This window comes from Mus caroli, chromosome 13 (genome assembly GCF_900094665.2).
Source record: "Mus caroli chromosome 13, CAROLI_EIJ_v1.1, whole genome shotgun sequence".
NCBI lineage: Eukaryota > Metazoa > Chordata > Mammalia > Rodentia > Muridae > Mus > Mus caroli.
Window position 1 is genome coordinate 72661859 of NC_034582.1, and position 24595 is coordinate 72686453.

General features: G+C 39.9%; 1 protein-coding gene across 6 annotated transcripts in view; it reads left to right on the plus strand.

The window, feature by feature from the left end:
• Positions 1 to 24595, plus strand: part of Fam172a (family with sequence similarity 172 member A) — a 432511-nt gene that overhangs the window by 396212 nt on the left and 11704 nt on the right. The window lies entirely within an intron of this gene.

Sequence of the window (24595 nt, forward strand, 5' to 3'; positions counted from 1 at the left end):
ATGTGTCACGTGTTTGTTTGCCTGTTGACATTCTGAAAACAGCAAGTTTACCAATTGCAGAAAATATTTTCTGTTTCTCTTTCACTGGCCCAGCAAGTTTCTCAAAGGTATCTGGTCAGCAGCTTCCTTCCTGTTGATAGAGATGAAAGTTGTTCTTGTATTTAACTGGTAACAAAAACAAAAGAAGAAAGAAAAGAAAAGATCAATTTCTGTCTCACTGTTTCAGTGTGTTTAAATAATAATTCCCATATTTCCATAATAAGGCTCTATTCAGAGAGCTTGGAGAGCGAGCTCCCTATTCACTCTCATCAGCTGATCATGCTGGCACATGCTTCCTCTTCAGGAGGGGAAAGGCTATTGGAAGATGGCTAACACTCTCAAGTACACAAGTGTAATAGCATGAAGTATTTATTTTAAGGCTTGGTATGTTGTTTAAATTATTAAGTAGTGCATTTCTTATGGTCTTTTGGGTAGACACAGTCAGTATACACTTCAGATGTAATGTGTAAATCCTTGTTAGTGTATGTCTACACAGTGGACTGCTATTGAAGAAGAATATTCTTCCAACTATTGAACACTATTGACAGATATGGATTATACAGTGACTTTTTGGGAGATGAATTAACAGTGCTGCTTAATCAGTTTGCTTCCAATGTGGCTTCATATCCAGGAGCCCTGACTAGTGGAGATGAGAAAGATTTCAAAATCTTTCTGCTTATACCTACCAGCAACCTAGGCTTGTGAGCAGAATGAATGACCCCAAGAAACTACTTGACCAAGTTTGTTTTTGTTGTCCTGGATTCGAGATGTGCATTCTTCCTTGATCTAAGACTGTTAATGTATGAGGCTATAGAAAGAGTCCCCAGATTTTCACTGTAACTTTCCATTTGCCCACACTGTAGAGCTTCAGACTGTTCACTGATAGTGCATCTTTAGTGGGGATGTGTTCAACAACACAGTTTACTGCTTCTGTCCATTGGTTAGGTACAAATATCTGCCTCTGACTCTTTCAGCTGTTTGTTGGGTCTTCTGGAGGGCAGTCATGCTAGGTCTCTTTTTGTGAGCACTCCACAGCCTCAGTATAGTGTCAGGCCTTGGGACCTCCCCTTCAGCTGGACCCCACTTTGGGCCTGTCACTGGACCTTCTTTTCCTCAGGCTCCTCTCCATTCCCATCCCTGTAATTTATTCAGACAGGAACAATTATGGGTCAGAGTTGTGACTGTGGAATGCCCACCCTTCCCCCCCCCCAATCCCTCATTTGATTCCCTGTCTTCCTGTTGGAGATAGGCTCTATAAGTTCCCTCTCCCTACTGTCAGGCATTTCATCTTAGGTTTTTCCTTTCAGTCCTGGGAGTGTCTGACCTTCCAGGTCTCTGGTCCATTCTGGAGGGTCCCCCCAACCTCTTATTTCTCGAGGTTGCCTATTTCCATTCTTTCTGCTGGCCCTCAGGGCTTCAGTCCTTTTCCACTCACCCAATACCAGATCAGGTTCCCCTCTCCCCCTCTCCCCCACTCCAATCCCTCAACCCCCTCCACTTTCCCTCCCAGGTCCCTCCCAACTTGATTGCTTTCTTCTACCTCCCAAGTGGAACTGAGGCATCCTCGCTTGGGTAGTTCAGCTTGTTGACCTTTTTGAGTTCAGTATCAGGTATTTTGTACTTTGCGGGGGAGGGGCAGCTAACATCCACTTATTAGTGAGTTCATACCATGCATGTCCTTTTGGGTCTGAGTTACCTCACTCAGGATGATATTTTCTAGTTCCACCCATTTGCCTGCAAAACTCAGGATGTTCTCGTTCTTAATAGCAAAGTGTTCCCCTTGCTCCACATCCTCACCAGCATGAGCTGTCTCTTGAGTTTTTGATCTTAGCCATTCAGATAGATGTATGATGGAATCTCAGAGTTTGTTTAATTTGTGTTTCCCTCTTGGCTAAGGATAGTGAACATTTATTTAAGTGCTTATCGGCCATTAGAGATTACTCTGTTTAGCTCTGTACTCCATTTTTAAATTGGATTATTTGGTTTGTTGATGTCTAGTTTCTTGAGTTTTTTATATATATATATATATATATATATTAGATGTAAATATAGAAGTAATTCCATACCCCTATGGACACTTGATTTTTGACAAAGAAGCCAAAATTATACAGTGTAAAAAAGAAAGTATCTTCAACAAATGTTGCTGGTCTAACTGGATGTCTGTATGTAGAAGAATGCAAATTGACCCATATCTATCATCCTTCCCAAAACTCAAGTCCAAGTGGATCAAACACCTCAACATAAAACTGGATATACTAAATCTGATAGAAGAGAGTGGGAAATAGCCTTGAACGCACTGGCACACAAAATAACTTTCTAAGCTGAACACCAGTAGCTCAGGCACTAAAATCAACAGTAAATAAATGAGATCCCATGAAATGGAAAAGCAAAGGACACTGTCAATAGGACAAAACAACAGTCTACAGAATGGGAGAAAAATCACTAACACTACATCCTGTAGAGGGCTAACATCCAAAATATATAAAGAGTCCAAACCCTTTAATTTTTTTTGTCGGTGTTTTGTTTTGTTTTGTTTGCTCATTTGTTCATTTCATTCATTTTTGTGTTTGTTTTGATAATAGCCATTTTGGCTATGTTAAGGTGAACATAGTTTATAATATTCATTTCCCTGATGATGATAATAAGGATGTTAAACACTTTTTTTCTTTTGAGAAATCTGTTTACTTCTGTAGCCTGTTTTTGAATTGGCTTTTTATTTTCTTGGTGTTTAGTTTTTGTTTTAGTTCTTTATATATTCTAGACACTAGCCTTCTATATAGCTGGCAAAGAATTTCTCCTATGCTATAGATAAATCTTCACTCAGCTTACATGTTTCTTTGCTATATGAAGCTTTTTAATTTCATGAGGTTCCAGTTGTCAATTTCTGCCCTTATTTCTGGAACAAATGAGATTCAGTTAAATAGATCTATGCCTATTCCTGTGTCTTTGTAGCTCTGGGTTTTTTTGTTTGTTTGTTTATTTGTTTTTCCTCTAGGTCAAGGATTTTAGATTTTTATATTGAGATCTTTAATCTATTTAGATTTTATTTCTGTGCATGGTAAAGATAAGGGTCTAGAATTATTCTTATACCTATGAGCACCCAATGTTTAGGCACTGTTTGTTTGAATAAATAGATCACTAAAGGTCAATAGTCTTAAACTAGTGTAGACATTTCTACTTAGAGTGGGCCAAGAGTAGTCAAAACTGCTTCTTCCTGTTTTCTTTTCATCCAAGAAAAATTTGAAGATTAACTTATTTATTCTTCCCATCACACAATCCTCCACACTGTTACCTACAACTTTTTGTTCAGTACCAGCCAATTTTAACCATATTCTCATTCATTCTTTGAGAATCTCGTACATACTTGGCATACTCACAATTTTCCCCACAGTTCTTCCCATAACCAACTTCCCAACATTTCCTCCCAAGCTTAAGACTCCTTCTCCTCCATCAAGTTCAGTTTGTGTTGCTCAGCTAGTCTTGGGGGCCAGGGGAAGACCTGAGTCAACTTATCAGGGATCACATCATTAATGAAAAACTAAGTCTCCCTCTCCCGACAGCTCTCAAATGCCAATAGCTCCTCATCAAATGGTAGGATTTCAGGTCCACCTTCTCTCCTCTATGCTTTGATTTTTGTGTGGCTGCAGGGTGCACAGGTCTTGTGTGTACACTCTCACACTAGCTGTGAGTTCATGTGTGTAACCACTTTGCTATGTCTGATATATGTTGTTTCCTTAACGTCATTCTTCACCTCTGGCTCTTACAATCTTTCACCCCCCTCTTTCATGAAAACCCCTAACCTTTGCAGGGAAGGTGATAAATATACAAATAAATGTAAATATAAATATGTTCATTTAGGGCTGAGCGCCCCACGATCTCTCATTCTCTTCACATTGACCAGCTGAGGCTCTCACAATCTGACTAGTTTTGAACTTCAAGTAGTTTTTGCTCAAATAAAAAAATACTACAGTGTCTCTGTTTACTCTGAGAAAAACAGTACATACTTGCCAGGCTATGTTCTTACCTCATGGTCAGATGGCTCACTAAAATGTCAGAGAGTTTAAGTTATTCTATATGCCCATTAGTTCTGCTGCTTTGGGATGTAATGACTCATATTAGTAATCTACATAATAAAAAGGGTTGATGAATTTTTACCAGACTGTCCTTTTGGGACTATAATTTTCAACACGATGGAAGCTTTGCCAATCCTTCAGTGCTCAAGCATTGCCTGCACTGACTGACAGCAGCATAAGTACTACAACTTTGTGTTATCTGCAAAAGTCAGACATCACATCATATAGATCGGGCAAGGCCTTTACTTGAAGAGTTACCGAATATACTTGATTAAAACATCACCATCCTGTAGGCAAATATAGTGACTTTGAAATCTCATTAAAATTGATTTCAGATTTGGTGCTATAGATTAGTTGATAAGTCTATTCTTTTCAGAGACTTTAAATCAATTAGAGCCAAAACATAAGAAGAAAATCCTGGTCTTCACAGGTTGGTTTGATTTTTAGCACTTTCAGAATGACTGAATTTCCAAATAGGCAATGACCGTCCCTGAATCTTATTGGGGTAGGGGTGGGGGAGTTGGACTCCCAGGGATCATAACAGCATATACAAGTTCTAATCAGACAAAAGTTCCAGCAGAGAGAGGGGAGGTGAGCATGAAGTCTCATTCCTAACTGAGGCGCTATTGACAACTAATAGCTCAAGAGGGAGGAAGAGTCAATTTTCTTTACTAGTGTAGTCCCTGGTCAATTGACCACTATGCAGTAGAAGAACACACTCGAGAATATTGGCAGCACAAACTAGACTCAGTAGGTTTTAAAAAGGGAGTGGGGAACACACAGTTGTGTGAACAGGAAAGGGAGGGTGGATCTGGGAGCAGCTGGGAGGATGGAAATGAATATATCTAATGAAAATACATCATTTGAAATTCTCAAAAGAATTTTAAAAAATAGGAAAATCAATGAAGTAAGCTTATTCACTGATGTAAACTGACCATTATTCTATATGTAGCTGAGGTATGATACCTTGGTACATTTTTATAATTTTTGATTTTGATTTTGATTTTTTATATAATTTAGGTATAGGTTTTATATCAGATTTTCAATTTTCAACTTGTTGGGCTTAAAAAAGTACATATACCTATGTCTCAGTGCCTTTTGTGCTAAGTAGTTTATAATGAAGAAACATATTGTCCCGTAGGTCTGGAGTCCAGGAAGTTGAAGGCCAGATTCTACAGCTCTCTCTCAGATCCTGTCTTGCCTTCTGTAGTTCTTAACTTTTCTTTCTGTTTTTATGTTTGTTTTACACTTTGACTTTTGTTTCTATGTTGAGAATTGTTTCTTTATTGGAATTGGTATATTTTATAATATATAATGGTCTCTCTCTTGATAATGTATCTTGGAAGGGATCAGTCTCCTTGGTGTGGTTCACAGAACAGGTTATACCTGTACTTTTCATAATCTCTGAGGATAATTACCCATCACAGTCTTTTCCTCACAGACCCCTAGCAGCGAGCTAAAATTTTAAAGTGGTGAACTGTGACCTGCCGGCCACACAGACTTTTTTTTTTTTAATTTCTTTCTGGTGAGTCCTCCCCTGCCACAATCCCCATCATACTCTTCAGACTTTATTCTCAATTCTATCGCCGTATTTTTTTTCCATTTTTAATTTCATATAAGTAGCATCTACAGCCTTTTTACTCTGTGTTTGGTTTTATTCACCTAATCAGATGTTTTCAAACTATCAAGTAGATCACTGTCTTAGTTTAACACCTGCTGTATTAAACACTCTGATAAAAGCAACTTAAGGAAGAAATGATCTATTTTGGCTCATAGTCCAAAGTGCAGTCCAAAGAACAGAAAGCAAAGAATCAGGAGCTTAAAAAAAATTGGTCCATCCTGCATCCACAATCAAGAAATAAAGACAGGGCTGGAGAGATGGCTCAGTGGTTAAGAATACTGACTGCTATTCCAAAGGTCCCAAGTTCAAGTTCCATCAAACACATGGTGGCTCACAATCATATGTCATGAGATCTGACGCCCGCTTCTGGGGTGTCTGAAGACAGCTACAGTGTACTTACATATAATAAATCAATCAATCAATCTTTAAAATAAAAGAAGAAGTAAAGACAAGTGACTTGCATGCTGGTGCTGTTTGCTTTCTCTGTTTTATGAGGTGCAGGACCCCACACACACACACACACCCTGCCTGCCCAGAGAATGATCTCACCCATGGTAATGGACCCTCTCACATCAGTTCATCTAATGAAGACAATTCCCAACAGGCATGCTCAGGGGCAATCTCCCTGGTGATACTAAGTCTACCAAGTTGACAATTAACACTAACCATCATATTCACTGATCTGTAACCATTAAGTAGTATTCACATGGTGAATTTCGTACAGTTCACCCATTTTTCTATTGATGGGCATTAGAACTATACTCAGCTTGGAGATACTGTGAATAAACAGCCCATAACAAGAATACAGTCATATGTGTATCTTGCTTTACTTTTCAAATATCTGACAAGTGATTTCAAAAAAATACACATTTTCACCTGTTCGTGAGTGGTATATAGGAATTTGTCTACCTGAGCTGCTGTACCTTCATGGATGTTCATTATTGTGGTCTTTTTAATTATAGTTTTAATTACAGTAACTAGACCATGTAAGTATCATGTAGATATTGGTAATGTTGCTTATGCTACATTTATATTTTTTTGCTATTTTTCCAGTCAATATTTTGTTCTTTCATTCTCCTTTTTAGTAGCCATGGCTTGCCTGGAACTCCCTCAAACTCATAGTGATTTGCCTGTCTCTGGCTCCCAAATGCTGGAATTACAGGTGTGTGTGCTACCATACCCAGCTGCCTCCCACCTCAGCTTTCTGAGTGATAAGTTTCAAGTGTAAATTGCCACCAGGCATCATCCTTGACTTGATGTTCAGCTTTGGCGATCCTACTGTTCAGTTTTTAAGAGTGCTTTGCTCTTTTTCCGATTTGCTATTAACATATTTTATTGTATTGGATTGTGAATGATAACTTGTTTCATCATTGAACTATATTATCCTCTCTTGAATATTTGTTATAGTAGTTATTTATTTTTAATTGAAAATTCATATAATGTATTCTATTTCCCCCTCCCCCATCTCCTCCCTGATTCTCCCCATCTACACGTCCATCCAACTGCATGCCTTCTTTCTCTTTAGAGAGCAAACAAGCAAATAAAAAAAAATCAATAAAATAAAGCACAACAGAAAAAAGTAAGAAAGCTGAATAATAGTATTCCATTGTGTAAATGGACCACATTTTGTGTATCCATTCTTCCATTGAGGGACTTCTGGGTTATTTCAAACTTCTGGCTATTACAAATAAGGCTGTTTATGAACATGGTGGAGCACACATCCTTATTGGTGGGGCATCTTTGGGGTATACGCTCAAGAGTGGTATAACTGTGTCTTCAGGTAGAACTATTTCTAATTTCCTAAGGAACTGTCAGATTGATTTGCATAGTGGTTGTACCAGCTTGCAATCCCACCAGCAGTGGAGGAGTGTTATTCTTTCTCTACATCCTGGCCAGCATGTGTTGTCACTTGAGTTTTTGATCTTTGCCATTCTGATTGAAGTAAGAGGAAATCTCAGGGTCATTTTTGATTTGCATTTCTTTGATGACTGAGGACTTTGACTATTTCTTTAAGTACTTCTCTGCCATTCAAAATTCTTCTATTGTGAATTCTCTGTTTAGCTCTGTACCCCATTTTAATTGGGTTATTTTGGGTGTTTTGGAAGTTAGCTTCCTGAGTTCTTTAAATATTTTGGTTATTAGGCCCCTGTCAGAGATGTAGGGTTAGTGAAGATTTTTTTCCCAGTCGTCTGCAGGTTGCTGTTGATGGTGTCTTTGGTCTTACAGAAGCTTTTCAGCTTCATGAGATCCCATTTATTGATTGCCTGAGTTCATCACACAATGGAATACTATTCAGCTATTAAAAACAAGGACATCATGAATTTTGCAGGCAAATGGATGGAACTAGAAAATATCATCCTGAGTGAGGTAACTCAGACCCAAAGGACATGCATGGTATGTACTCACTAATAAGTGGATATTAGCCAAAAAGTACAGAATACCTAGGACACAACCCCACAGACCATAAGAAATATAACAAGTAGAAAGGCGCAAGTGAGGATGTTTTAATTCCAATTAGAAGGGGGACAGAAATAATCATGGGAGGCAGAGGGTGCTCTTTTGCTACATTCATATTGTAAGTTCAGTAGGTTACTCTGTGAGGTCCTCATGTGGAAAACAATACTCATTCTGCCTTAAAAAGAGAGAATTAAGACAACTCAAAGTTTAAAAGCTTACCAAGAATTGCAAGCATATTGGTAGAGGAGCCAGAAATAGAACTTAATCACTAAGTCTCTCAGTTCAGCTGTGTACACTATTTCTAAGCCCTCAGCATAAGTATATGTAGTTAATTGTACATTTTCTAATGAGTATGGGGAAATTATCATAGTTAAATATAAGTCTCAAATATTTTGGAAACTTTAGCTACTGATTTCAATCTTCTGTATCAAACATCTTACTAAAACTCCTAGCAAGTACAAAATTTGTCTGTTTTTAATTTTACTACAGTTAACCCTCCAAGGACCACCATCAAAAGAACAGGAAGGCTCGCACTGACATAGCAAATGGTTTCTTTCTTTACTGCTTGTCAGTTTCTTTATATACAAGACACAGTCAACAAATGAGTATTTAATATAGTTATTCACTGATAGATATAGAAATTTAGCTAGGCATATTGTAATCATAGTCCTAAATTTTTACTAAGTTAATTTGCTAAAAATATCAGAAATCTTACTTATGAATTAATTAGAATTCTCATTCTGAAATTTTACATTGAAGAAAAAAAAATAACATTTAAAAGATACAAAATAATGGGAAGAGAAAATGGGGCTGGAAAAACAGGTCCAAAACAGATAAAGATGGGATAAAAATGATTACATGAGCATGCACATGTGTCTGTGTGTGTGTGTGTGTGTGTCAGTGTCACTGTTATTTTGTACAATAATATGTACCAATAAAAATATTCCCATAAAGAGGAGTTATAGTGGCTCTGTGGAGAAGACATCACATGGTTGTACTTGAGTAGTATGTGTCAGTCCTAGGTTCCATCATCAATACCACATGATGCCAGATCCGGCAGCACAGTCCTAGAAACCCAGCACTTGGAAGTAAGACAGGATAATCAGAAGTTCAAGAGCATCCTCAGCTCCATGGTGAGATGCAGGATGGCCTGAACTACATAAGACTCTCTCTCAAAAGCAAAGCAAAACAAAACAAACAACAAAAACTGTGACAGGCATAGTGACTCATGCCTGTAATCCCAGAGCTCCAAAGACTATAACAGGAAGATCACAAGTTTGAGGCTAGCCTGAGCTAAAGAATAAAACCCTGCCTCAAGCAAATACTCAAATAAAACATAATCTTAATAATAAATTAATTTAAATAAATTAAAACCTTAATAGAAATCCCTGAAAATAGGAATGTGGATCTTGGGAGCGAACTCGGTGGAGGGTCCCATGGTCCCCTGCAGGCACCCTAGCACACCCAGGATCTTGAGATCACTGGTGAGTTGAACGCAACATCTGTTCCAAAAAACCCAGAGGGTCTTTTGCCAACGGGAACAGGGTCAAAGGAAACCTACGCGACCAGTGGCTGGGGATCATTCCAGTCTGCACCAGCCCTGTGCCATCTTGGGCGCAAACTCAGCGGGCCCTAGCACACCCAGGATCTTGGGATCACTGAGACCAGTCTACCCAGGAGAGCACGTGGATGGCAGAAGCAGCAGAGCTCTTAACTTCCGTGCCATCTTCCTAGCTCCTAAAGCTCAGTTATTCTTAGTATGTAACCCTAAACTTAATTTTGTTCTGGAAAGTGGTTTAAGAGCAGGTAGCTAAAGTGGCATGCAGGGTTTTTTTTTTTTTCATTATTTTGTTTATTTACTTTTCAAATGTTGTCCCCCTTCTCAGTCTCCACTCCCCCCCCCAAAAAAAAACTCCCCACCCCATCGCCCCTTCCCTTTGCCTCTAAGGGGGTGCTCTCTCACCCACCCACTCCCACCTCATCCCTCTAGCATCCCCTTCTCTGGGGCAACAAGCCTTCACAGGAACAAACGCCTCCCCTCCCATTGATGCCAGATAAGGCAGTCCTCTGCTACATATGTAAAGGGAACCAAGGACAGACCCACTCTTTGGTGGGTGGTTTAGTCTCTGGGAGGTCTGAGGGACCTGGTGAATTGATATTGTTGTTCTTCCTAATCGGTTTAGACTGAGACACTCTATATCCGTGCACAGCCTGCACTTGGTAGCTGCATTGTGCCCAAGGAAAAGAATACCTTGTTGTTAGGAAATGCATTCTAAAGGGGATAGACTTCCAGTTTGCTCTAAGCCAACTTTGTCCTGTGTGTGCACACCTACAGAGATGCAGACACAGTGAAGGAGTGAAGGAATACCTGTGACATGTTTTTGAAAATAAATGAACCTGAATAAAAAAGAACTAAAGCTAATCTACAATTTTATACGTCTAAAAGTATTTTTAATTGTTTTTTTTATTTTTTAGATATTTTCTTCATTTACATTTCCAATGCTATCCCAAAAGTCCCCCATACCCACTCCCCTACCCACCCACTCCCACTTCTTGGCCCTGGCGTTCCCCTGAACTGAGGCATATAAAGTTTGCAAGACCAATTGGCCTCTCTTTCCACTGATGGCCAATTAGGCCATCTTCTGATTCATATGCAGCTAGAAACACAAGCTCTGGGGGGTACTGATTAGTTCATATTGTTGTTCCATCTATAGGGTTGCAGATCCCTTTAGCTCCTTGGGTACTTTCTCTAGCTCCTCCATTGGGGGCCGTTATCCATCCAATAGCTGACTGTGAGCATCCACTTCTGTGTTTGCTAGGCCCCGGCATAGCCTCACAAGAGATAGCTCTATCTGGGTCCTTTCAGCAAAATCTTGCTAGTGTATGCAATAATGTCAGCGTTTGGAGGCTGATTATGGGATGGATCCCCAGGTATGGCAGTCTCTAAATGTCCATCCTTTCATCTCAGCTCCAAACTTTGTAACTCCTTCCATGGGTATTTTGTTCCCAATTCTAAGAAGGGGCAAAGTGTCCACACTTTGGTCTTCATTCTTCTTGAGTTTCATGTGTTTTGCAAATTGTATCTTGTATCTTGGGTATTCTAAGTTTCTGGGCTAATATCCACTTATCAGTGAGCACATATCATGTGAGTTCTTTTGTGATTGGGTTAACTCAATCAGGATGATGCCCTCCAGGTCCATCCATTTGCCTAGGAATTTCATAAATTCATTCTTTTTAATAGCTGAGTAGTACTCCATTGTGTAAATGGACCACATTTTCTGTATCCATTCCTCTGTTGAGGGACATCTGGGTTCTTTCCAGCTTCTGGCTATTATAAATCAGGCTGTTATGAACATAGTCGAGCATGTGTCCTTCTTACTGGTTGGAACATCTTTTGTATATATGCCCAGGAGAGGTATTGAGGGATCCTCCCGTAGTACTATGTCCAGTTTTCTGAGGAACCGCCAGACTGATTTCCAGAGTGGTTGTACAAGCTTGCAATCCCAGCAACAATGGAGGAGTGTTCCTCTTTCTCCACATCCTCTAAACTAAGTTTTTAAACTTAAAACTTTAGTTTTATGTTGATGTTCCTATGGTTTTTATTGTTTTAGATATTGTGTGCATGAGTGTTTCTCTGCATGTGTGTATGTGTGCCATATAAATGCCTGATGCACAACGAGGTCAGAAGAAGTCTTCAAAACCTCTGGGATTAGAACATGGTTATGAACAACCACATGGGCGCTGAAAACTGAATTTAAAAAACTGGATAAAAAATAACTAAAGCTAATCTTGCAACAACAAGTGCTAAGAGACTGATGAGCCATCTTTGCTTCGAGCTCCATATTTGGGGGTTCTATTTGTGTGTGTGTGTGTGTGTGTGTAGTGTAGTGTACATGTGTATAAGCAATGTGCACATGTATAATATGGAAACCAAAGAGGGTGCCAACTGTCCTCCTTCATGCTCTTGGTCTGTCCCTCCTCTAAGGCAGAGACACCATACCCAGGCCAGATGCCAGCAATCCTAGCAGTCACCCTGCCCCCTTCCTAGCTCAATTCTGGAACCATGGGCCTTTCCAGGAATGTTTGGCTTTCCCAATTCTTATATTTGTAGAATGTAAGCTCTTAACCATAGAAACATGTTGATTCTCTGGTTTTGGTTTTCAATCAAAATGGTAACACAGGCTGGCAGGATGGCTCATCGGTTAAGAGCACTGACTGCTCACAAACATCTACAATGAGAAACACGATAAAGCTGTCTCCTGAGAGGCTCTGCCAGTGTGTGATTAATACAGAAGTGGATGTTCACAGCCATCCATTGGACTTAGCACAGGGTCCCCAATGAAGGAGCTAGAAAAAGGACCCAAGGAGCTGAAGGAGTTTGCAGCCCCATAGGAGGAACAACAATATGAACCAATCAGTATCCCCAGAGCTCCCTGAGACTAAACCACCAGTCAAAGAAAACACATGGTGGGACTCTCAACTGCATATGTAGCAGAGGATGGCCTAGTCGCTCATCAATAGGAGTAGAGGCCCTTGGTTCTGTGAAGGTTCTGTGTCCCAGCATAGGGGAATGCCAGGGCCAGGGAGCTGGAGTGGGTGGGTTGGAGAGCAGGGGTAAGGGCCAGGATATAGGGGATTTTCGGAGGGGAAACCAGGAAAGGGGGTAACATTTGAAATGTAAATAAAGAAAATATCTAATAAAAAATAAAGTAAATTAAAAAAGAAAAGAAGCTGTGGGCCGGAGTGAGTGGTGGTCAGAGTGGGGCCGGAGCAGGAGAAGGGAAGGAGGTGGCAGGGGTGGGGGAGTGGCAGGAGAAAATGATACCACAATGTGGCCTAGGCTGTCCTGGAACGCACAGTGTAGCCCAAATTGGCCTCAGGCTCATGGAAATCTTTGTTAGCCTCCTTGCAACTGAAGCTGTAGAACAGCATAATCACTAATGTCTAACTTTTATGAATTTTTCTTAGAATATTGTATGCCAAAATGCTTATGTATAGATATTAAATATTAGAATTATAGCACTTGTTGGATATTGTGTTACATACCTTTAATCCCAGTACACAGGAGACAGAGGCACATGAATCCTGTGAGTTCAAGGCCAATCTGGTCTACAAAGTGAATTTCAGGATAGCCAGGGCTACACAGGAAAGAAAGAAAGAGAGAGAGAGAGAGAGAGAGAGAGAGAGGGAGGGAGGGAGGGAGGGAGGGAGGGAGAATTATAGCACTTCACTAAATCTGATTTTCTTTATTTTGTTTTTGTTTTTATTTTTGAGATTATAATATTTCTCCTTTGCCTTTGCTCTCTCCAAACCTTCCTATATGTCTCTTCCCTCTCACCTTCAAATTCATAGCCTCTTCTTTTAGTGTTTTTATGCATATATGTATATTCATGTATAATCCTAAATAAAACCTATTCAGTCCATGTAATGTTACCTGTATGTATGTTTTCCTGGCTGACCATTTGGCACTGGACAACCAACAGGAGTGCTCTTCCCTGGGAACGGCCTCCCGCTCTCAGCTGTCCCTGCTGCCTGTAGTTCTTTGTGTAGGGCTGAGGCCTTGTGGACCTTCCCACGTGTATTTTTGTAGAATGTAAGCTCTTAACCATAGAACCATGTTGCTTTGTCCATCAGTGTCGTCCTTGCTCAACCCACTTTGGGGCAGCCGTGTCGGTGAGACTTTACAACTGTAGCCTCTGACATTATGAGGAGATAATGGTTTTTGTTTTGTTTTGTTTTTTTAAGAGAAACTTAGAAACTTTGGACCCACATCAGAGGAAAGCTTTCATGTTTGAATTTACTTTAAAAGATTAGATAGTTCATTTTTGAACTTAAATGTGGTAAATATTAAAAATTAAAAACAACTTTATTATGAAAGAAATAATTTCAAGTCAATTTTTACTCACAACAGAACTGCTCATAAAATCATCTACTTATGATGTGTTCCCACCATATGAACCTGTATATAGGCATCCTGAAATGTATAGACTCTTGCTCTGGGACCTCAAACTTCAACATATAAAAGGTCTCTTCAAGGATCTCTCAGGGGAACCTTTTTTTATTTTGACATGAGAGATGATTAAAGGCACGCACGTGGCTTGAAGAGCAGAGTAAAGGACACAGACGCTCTTGTTTGTCACTGTTTGTCACCATGGGAAACACTTTTAATTAGAAATGTTTTATTTGCCATCTAAGGTCATTGCAGGCACTTCCAGAGGTAATGTTTGAAATTAAAGAGCTACTAATTCTATATGATGACTCATCTTTCTTATCTTGGCATATAATTTGATAAGATTTGTGGAAATGTAATATGGTATACTATGTCACTGTGACAGACTGAGATTGCTCTAAAAATGCAGTGTAGAAAAACAATTGATAGCCCACAGAACCCAACTTTTTTCTTTTTATTATATTTTTATTATTAGAACAATTTTTTAAGTTTAAATGTATTTCATCATATTCTTCCCATTCCTCAAGTCCTTCCGGGTCCTAACCCTCCCTAGTCGCCCAGCTTTAAGTTCATTGTCAAAGACAAACAAGCAAAAACCAAATATAACAAAACTCTCCACAACCAAGAAAACAGAGCAATACCCAAAAAGAAAAAAAAATCACTGTAACCAAAAATCTGTGGTGAGTGAGTATTATATGTTAGTCAACTGTTTGTGAATATGAGTGTGACATACATGCCCACTGGCACTCCATTGGAGACAGTAGAAAGTCAGTTGTTAAAACCTAGTTTATTCAATTCATTATTAAAATATAATACAGTAAGATAAAACAAAAACTACCACTTTAAAGTTAGACAGGACAAATCAACACAAGGAAAAGAGCTGAAGAGACGTCATAAGAATCAGAGACCCACTCATTCACACACTCGGAAACACCATGGAAATGTGAGACTGGCCCCATAGACTCATGTATTTGAACGTTTGGCCATAGGAGTGGCACTTTTAGGAGGTGTGGCCTTTTGGAAGAAGTGTGCCACTGTGGGGGTGGGCTTTAAGGTCTCCTATGATTAAGCTACACCTAGTATGGTTCACAGTTTCCTGCTGTCTGTGGATCCAGATGTAGAACTCTCAGCTACTTCTCCAGCATGTCTGCCTGCATGCCAAGTTCCCCACCATGACAATCATGGACTAAGCCTCTGAAACTGGAACAACAGCCCCAATTAAATGTTCTCCTTCATAATAGTTGCCATGGTCATGGTGTCTTTTCACAGCAATAAAACCCAAACACTTGGGCCCCATGTGTTCACCTGTATTACTGAGTTTTATCTGTTATTGTCTTATCACAGTGGCCCTAGAAATGAGCCTTTTCAGACATGGGGTTGAGATCCAAACACAGGGAGGGATGCTGGTATTTTTTACGGCAATTACCTACTGCCTCTCAGGCCAACCTTTCCAAATTTTCTTTTCTTTTCTTTTTTTTTTTTTNAAAAAAAAAAAAAAAAAAAAAAAAAGAAATGTGAGACTGGAAGCCATCTTATACGTGCAGAGGTGCTGGTGCAAGTACACGCTCTTGGAACCATAAAAGAAAGTGAAAGGCCAGCCACACTGCAGCACAGGAAATCTGATTTTCCTGTTAAGAAAATATTAATCTTCCTCCCTATAAGGACTCCTTTATGCATTTCTTCCTTCACTTGTAGTCCATATTTCTGAGCACATACCATGTTTAGGTCTTGGGCTTTCTGCGGTGAGTATTAAAGCATATTGCTATGCACAAAATTAGCAAAAATATCTATTATCCACTTTCTTACCAAAGAATATACTCACTAACTTTATAATATATGATTTTAACTGACCAAAAATTAAAATAGTAACTGTTCACAAGCATATCTACTCTGCCTTGCTTCTCTGCTGGTCTTCTGCGCTTCACATAGTTCTTTATTCTACTACATCTCAAGTGTGCTTCAGCAGAAGGCAGGAGTAAGGAACCACTGTGCAAGCAAAGATAATTATTACTCTAGTCCCAATACAGTGTCATTACAATTTTTTATTTTTTTCCTTTTATTAGTTTTTTTGTTTTTTGAAATGGGTGAAATTTTATTTCTTTTACAGTTAGAAGGCAGAGCTAGTTTTCTAGGCACACTTAAATAAACACTTCATATTGACTTTGGATTTCCAAGTGCACTACATACATAGGCAATTGAGCCATACTAATTTGACAAACCTTTACATGAGATAGAAACTTGTGCTCCTATTCCTTTTTTTTAATTATTAGATTTTTTTATCTACATTTCAAATGTTATCCCCTTTCCTAGTTTCCCCTCCGAAAATCCCCTATCCTCTCTTCTGTCCTCCTGCTCCCACCCACTCCTGCTTCCTGGTTCAGGCATTCCCCTACACTGGGGCATAGAACCTTCACAGGACCAAGGTCCTCTCCTCCCATTGATGAACGACTAGGCCATCCTCTGCTACATATACAGCTAGAGCAACAAGTCCATCCATGTATTTTCTTTGATTGGTGGTTTAGTCCCAGGGCTCTGGGGTTACTGGTTGGTTCATATTGTTGTTCCTCCTATGGGGCTGCAAACCACTTCAGCTCCTTGGGTCCTTTTTCTAGCTCCTTCATTGGGGAACCTGTGCTCCGTCTAATGGATGACTGTGAGCATCCACTTCTGTATTAGTCAGGCACTGGCACAGCCTCTCAGGAGACAGTTATATCAGGCTCCTGTCAGCAAGTTCTTGTTGGCATCTGCAACAGTGTCTGGGTTTGGTGGTTGTTTATGGGATGGATCCCCAAGTAGGGCAGTTTCTGGATGGTCATTCCTTAGTCTCTGCTCCGAACAATGAATTCATGAAATTTTTAGACAAATGGATGGATCTGGAGGATATCATCCTGAGGGAGGTAACCCAATCACAAAAGAACACACATAATATGCACTCACTGATAAGTGGATAATAGCCTAGAAGCTCAGAATACCCAAGATACAATTTGCAAAACACATGAAACTCAAGAAGAAAGAAGACCAAAGTGTGGACACTTCAATCCTTCTTAGAAGGGGGAACAAAATACCTATGGAAGAAGTTACAAAGTTTATTTTATTTTTAATTTATTTTTTGCACTCCATATTCCATTGCCCACCCCCTATCCACCCTCTGACTTCCACAACCCTCACCTCCCCACCCCACCCCCACCCCACCTGACCTCAAGTCCCTGAGGCCTCCATTCTCTTGAGGGTTAGGTGCATCATCTCTGAATGAATACAGACCTGGAAGTCCTCTATTGTATGTGTGTTGAGGGCCCCATATCATATGCTGTATGCTGTGTGTTTGGTGGTCCAGTGTTTGAAGGTTCTTGGGGGCCAGATTAATTAAGACTGCTGGTCCTCCTACAGGATCATCCTTTTCCTCACCTTCTTTCAGCCTTCCCTAATTCAACCACAGGGGTCAGCTGCTTCTGCCCATTGGTTTGGTACAAATATCTGCCTCTGACTCTCTCAGCTGCTTGTTGGGTCCTTTGGAGGGCAGTCATGCTAGGTCCCTTTTTGTGAGCTCTCCAGAGCCTCAGTAAGAGTGTCAGGCCTTGGGACCTCCCCTTGAGCTGGATTCTACTTTCAGCCTTTTCACTGCACCTTCTTTAACTCAGCCTCCTCTCCATTTCCATCCCTGTAATTCGTTTGTTTGTTTGTTTGTTTGTTTGTTTGTTTGTTTTTGAAATACATTTTTATTAGATTTTTTTCATTTACATTTCAAATGCTATCCCAAAAGTCCCCTATACACCCCCCCATCCCTGTAATTCTTTCACACAGAAACAATTATGGGTCAGAGGTGTGACTGTGGTATTGCATCCCCATCCCTCCACTTGATGCACTGTCTTCCTGCTGGAGGTGGGCTCTATAAGTTCCCTCTCCCTACTGTAGGGTGTTTTATCTAAGATCCCTGCCTTTGTGTCCTGGAAGTCTCTCACCTCCCATGTCTCTGGTGCATTCTGGGGGTGTTCCCCCAACCTCCTATTTCCTGAGGTTGCCTGCTCAACAAGCTAAAGTGCCCAGACTCTAATATACTGATATTGAGGACTCATCAGTCCCACTTGGGAGGGAGAAGAAAACAATCACAGTGGGGAGAGAGGGAGGGACCTGGGAGAGAAGTAGGCTGGATGGTCACCACCACTGTGGAGAGAGGGAAACCTGATGGCGTTACTGGGTGACGGAAAAGGACTGAAACCCTGAGGGCTAGCAGAAACAATTTTTATTCTTAAATCACTACTATAGTTTTACCATGCCTTATCTCACTTTATTATAATTTGTAAATGCTACAATTTTCTGGTAAACAAATTATGGCATTCTTTATGTTGGAATTCTTAAAGTTTCTGGGTCTTGATACTAAATCTTCATGTGCAACTTCCTTTAGGAAGATTTTTTTAAAGCCTGTATTTCTACTGGTAGTTATAAATTTTGGTCTCAAAACATTAAATGCTGACCAATGCAAAACACTTTCTTCCCATAAGCCAACATTATTCTTCATGTGTAGATTAACCTTCCACCTTAGTCTTAAAAGTAGTAGGCTTACAGATGTTCCTTTCAGGATGATTTTTTAAATTTACTCTGTGACATAAAAATAAAATAGTAGATGTCATAAACCTATAGTGATACCCAAAAAGTATCTGAGATTCTCTGGAAAATAATCTCTATCCTTTGCTACTTTAATGTGATCAAATATAAGTCTCACACTAATATTAAATTACTTGACAAAGAAGGGCTTTCATAGCTAAGTGATAAAATTTTAAGTATTATACATGGGACTGGAACGATGGCTCACTGGTTCAGAGCACTGGTGTTCTTTCACAGGACCTGGGTTTAATTCCGAATTTCAACATGATGGCTCACAAACCTCTATAACTAAAATTCCAGATGATCTGAGACACTCTTCTGGACTCTGAAAACTATATACATATGTTACATAGGCATACATGCAAACAAAACACCCATACACATAAAATAAACATGGAAAATTCGCAGACAATGGTAGCACATGCCTATAATGCCAGCACTTGGGAGGCAGAGGCAGACAGATCTCTGAGTTTAAGGCCTACTTGGTCTACTAAGTGAGTTCCAAGAGAGCCAGAGCTACACAGAGAAACCCTGTCCACAAAGTAGTAGTAGTAGTAGTAGTGGTGGTGGTGGTGGTGGTGGTGGTGGTGGTGGTGGTGGTGGTGGTGGTGGTGGTGGTGTATAAAGTATTGGGTATAGCCAGTATATAAAACAAAAGTAATGGAAACAGTGTGTTCTTGCCAAATTCTGTATCACATTTAAATTCATTTTAAGATCATTTCTTAAGTATATTCATTTTCTATCACTGTGTATCAAACCCAAGATTGTAAATGTTTACAAATCTAGAAGTAAACTTAATACAACAGAAAGAAAGCTTAATTTTATCAGTAATAAATTATGAAAGATATTTGTGCAGGGGTCATCTGAACAGTTTGAGAAGGCCTCTATGTGAAAAATCCAGCTATGTCCGAAGACATCTCCATGTAAATGCTATATCTGTGACTATAGACAACCTTTAAAATGTTTCCTAGTCATTGTTTAGTCATAGCTGGCTGTATGCAGTTATATCAGCAAGCATTCCTTAGTTAAAGTTTATATTCAGTGTAATTATTCATACATTCTCCTTGTCCTCTGTAATATTACCTGATAATATTCATAAAGTAATCAACAGTACAATTTGCTATTATTACATGATAGATCTGTGGATATATTAAGCTATACCATGTAAATAAGTTTAACATCCTTTCAGAAATCTTGCCATGTGAAAGGCAGTATTTGATTTTTCTAAGAGCTAGGTCTGTGATGCAAGTTTTAGTCCTCACTTCTTGAGCAGTTAAAACAGGAGGATCATAAGTTCAAGACTTGCCTGACCTACAGAGTGAGCTAATACAGCAAACCAGGTAGGCAACAGTTCCATATTTTAGCATAGCTTTAAGCAGAATGAAAAGAACCCCAGATCAGATCTGTAACTGGCGATATGAAAACCAGCGTGATTTCTCCTGAGGATGCTGCTTGATCACTAGCCAATAACAAACAGCAATGCCTGATAGATGGAGATGCTCTCCCGGAAATATATCATCTGTAACCAGCAAAAAACAGAACATGATGTGATAACTATCTGATGCAAGTTTTACATGTTCATAACAATTGCACTCTCTAGCTATAGTTATCAGTATATTAGAGTCTGCTTTGTTTATAGGTTAAGGGCTTTTTAATTTAACTTTTTTATTGAAAATAGATTCTTCTCTCATACAGTAAATGCTGACCACAGTTTCCCCTTCCTTCCAGTCCTCTCACCTCTCCACCCTCAACTCAGATTCACTCCCCTTCCATTTCCCTTAAAAAAAATGAGCAGGCCTCCAAGAGACACCAACTAAAGATGACAAAACAAGATACAATGACTCAAGACAAAGCCTTCATATGAGGCTAAACAAAGCAACCTAGTAGGAGGAAACCAGTCTCAAAGATCAGACAGAAGAGTAAAGACATACCTGCTCCACTGTTAGGAGACTCACAAAAGTGCCAAGCCCAGCCATAGCACATATGCAAAGGACCTGGTGTAGACCCATGCAGGCCCCACGCTTGCTGCCTCAGTCTCTGTGAGCCCATGTGAGCCGGCTTAGATGATTGAATGCACCATCTTCTCCTGGTGTCCTTCATTCCCCGGACTCCTGCAGTCTCTCCTCCCTAAAAAGGTTAAACTTTAAATTACAAAACTTTTGTTTCTAATTTAAAGTTTTACAACTGGAAAATATAAAGCACCTAATCCTTAGAAAATCAAAACTAAACTTATGGCTGGAGAGATGGCTCAAGGGTTAAGAGCACTGACTGCTCTTCTAGAGGACCTGAGTTCAATTCCCAGCAACCACATGGTGGCTCACAACCATCCATAATAGGATCCAATGCACTCTTATTTTGTTTGAAGACAGCTGCAGTGTACTCATATAAATAAAAAATTAATTAATTAATTAAAAAAGAAAAAACTAAACTTATTCATACTATAGTTATGTAGAAAACTCAAAATCTAGAGATATTTTCCAGTGTTTTAAGACAGAGTTTTCTGTGTCCTGGAACTCACTCTGCAGATCATTCTGGCCTCCAACTCATAGATCTGGGATTAAAGGTGTGCATCACTATGCTAGAGAGACATTCTTAGTATAAAAGTATCCCAGCTAGAGAGACATTATTAATATAAAAAAGCTAATTCAGCAAGATAGTCAGAAACAAGTTCAATATATGAAAATGCATTTTATATGCCAGTCACAGTTAAAGGTAAAGTGTTTTAAAATCCATTTACTTTATCATCAATGAGTATTTAATACTAAAAAATTTAAAAAACATATATGTGTATATTTATTATCTAACATTGCAAAGTGCCAATTTTTCTCAAATTGAAACATAAATGCTGGCACAGTTTTCTTGTTTTTTTTTTTTTCTTTTCCTTCCCATTTTCTTTTTTTTATTATCTTTCTAGGCTGGCCTCAAACTTGTTATGCAGTTGAAGATGGTCCTCATCTTTCTGCCTCTATCTCCCAAGTGCTAATATTACAGGTATACACCATCTCTCCTCCCTGCCTGCCTTCCTGCCTTCCTTCCTTCCTCCCTTCTTCCCTCCTTCACTCCTTTCCTTTCTTGTTTGTTGATTGATTGATTGAGTTAGGATATGCACAGGAACCACAATGGGCATTATGAAGGCCAGAGGATGGCTCTCTCTCTCCTCCCACATGTGGATTCTGAGGATCAAACTCAGGTCATCGGGCTTCGGGATGCTTTCTTTTCCCTCTCCTCTGTCCCCTCTCCCCTCCCACTCTTCTTTCCTGGAAGACTGGCCTTGAATTCCTGGTCTCAGTCAGAACTACCTCAGCCTTGTAAGTGACTTAGATGAAAGGCCTGTACCACCATATCAAACTTAGCAGGTCTTTCATTTAGTTGGTTGTTTGGGGTTTTGTTCATGTGAAGTTCTAGATTCCCAAGGCCACCTTGTGTTTGACGCTTCTACCAGAATGGAAAACTGACAAGAGCCATAGACACCCTCCTTGTCATGATACGTCAGCCAAAATAAATCTCTCTAGGGATAGAAAACATGACAAATGCAGAAAAGGACAGAAATGTGGGCATATTACTCTGACTACTGATGCTGTGGTTTAGAAGCCTCTGCCAGTGTTTTCTGGAACCTGGGGAAGCTTAAAGAACCAGGCTAGAGAAAGTCTAGGATGCTGTAAGCCTGTGCAAGTTGTAATTCTAAAGGGAGCACAAAAGACCTGAATGCTGGCAGGTGTGGGCCATTATGCCTATTCTTATGATGTTTCAAATGGAAATAAGACACTACAGGGAGTTGGGCTTGAGGTCATTCATTTCACATTGTCCTCAACACCTTGACTGCATTTTGTCCATATCCTGAAACTTTATGGGTCGCTGGATTTGAAGGTGATAATAGTAGCTAATATGGTAGAGGAATTTCAAGGCAGTCTAGCATTTGCACTGTTGTATGGTATAGTAACCAAGAGGACTGTGAGAATTGTGAGCATAAAGCAAAGAATAAAAGCTTAAAAACCTTTTAGTTTACCAAGAAGAGAAGCACACCTGAAGCTGTGGCCTAGGACAGTAGAGTGAACCAGCTAGAAAGAGGATAACAGGCGAAAAGAAACCAAGGACTTTGCTTCGGGTTAACAGGAAAGGCGTCTTGATGGGCATCTCAGGCACACAGCCCACCCGTCACAAGTTGAAGCTATAAAGTTCAATTCAGTTCAAAGACTGACTTAAGGGGAGAGCTCCAGAGTGCAGTGTTCACACAAGGCCACTCCAGAATATCCGTCTCGTGTCCGCCACCTGCATGAGACATGCAGCCTAAGGCATGGGTCTCTTACTACTTCTACCAGTGGCCAACTGTGCCCATGGGATACAAATTTTGCAGTCATACAGAATGCAAGGCTTAAAAACTGACAATTTTACCCAGATTTCAAAAGAAGCCTGGGGTGATGAGACAGTGTGTGGCAGGATTAGAGCTTCAGACAGCTCCTGATGGATGCAGTGCAGACCCCAGGAAGTCAGAGGACAAAACATGGAACATCGGCCACAAGGCCAAAGCGCTGAGCAGAGGCCATGTGAGCCACAACCCTTGAGAACTAACCACTCACCCTGGGTGCCGGAGATGGAGATATAGGGTTTGAATTTTTACCTTTCTTTGGTTCAGTCTTTTCTTGTTTTCATTTTTTTTCTTCCTTTGTGGAAAGAGAATGTTTGCTCTGTACCAATAAATCTTGGAAGTATTAACTTGATTTTTGATTTTACAAGGACTCAAGGCTAAGAGTTTGCCTTGCATCATAACACTTTGAACTCAGTTTTTTTTTTTTTTTTTTTTTTTTTTGAGACAGGGCTTCTCTTTATAGCCCTGGCTGTCCTAGAACTCATTGTGTAGACGAGGCTGGCCTGAAACTCAGAAATCTGCCTGCCTCTGCCTCCCAAGTGCTGGGATTAAAGGCGTGCGCCACACCTCCTGACCAGATTTTTTTTTTTTAATTTTGGTGTGTGATGTTTTTATTTGCAAGTTTTTCATAATAAAGTTAATAAAAGGAGACATGCGCACATAAACATGTGCACATATAAAATATACACTACAGCTATACATACATGCATATGCTCATGCAATAACTTAACATTACCCTTTTTATTGAATATAGAGTCTTTTCTCATAAAATATATTCTGATCACAGTTTTCCAGTCCAGTTTCACTTTGGTGTGGAATATCAGTTTTCTCAGAGCATTTGTTGAAGGTATTTTCCTTCCCTCTTGTATCCTCTTGCTACCCTTGCCAAAGTTAGTTGACTACACAGGGTGTGATTTCCAGACTCTACGCTGATTCACTGTTTTATACTATTTTGATTACTACAGTTTCTTAGAACAGTTTTAAGTCAGGAAGTACAGGCCCTCCTACATTGTCTTTTGTGTTTTGCTTTGTTTTGGTTTTTTGTTTTGTTTTTTAATTTAAGGCATTTTTATTAGATATTTTCTTCACTTACATTTCAAATGCTATCCCCAACACCTCCTATAACTTCCCCCTGCCCTGCTCCCCAACCCACCCACTCCCACTTCCTGGCCCTGGAGTTCCCCTGTACTGGGGCCGGGCATATGATCTTCCCAAGACCTAGGGCCTCTCCTCCCCTTGATGGTTGACTAGGCCATCCTCTGTTACATATGCAGCTAGAGACACGAGCTCCAGGGGGTACTGGTTAGTTCATATTGTTGTTCCATCTATAGGGTTGCAGACCCCTTTAGCTCCTTGGGTACTTTCTCTAGCTCCTCCATTGGGGCCTGAGTTCCATCCAAAAGAAAACTGTGAGCATCCACTTCTGTATTTGCCAGGCATTGGCATAGCCTCTCAAGAGAGAGCTATGTCAGGGTCCTGTCAGCAAA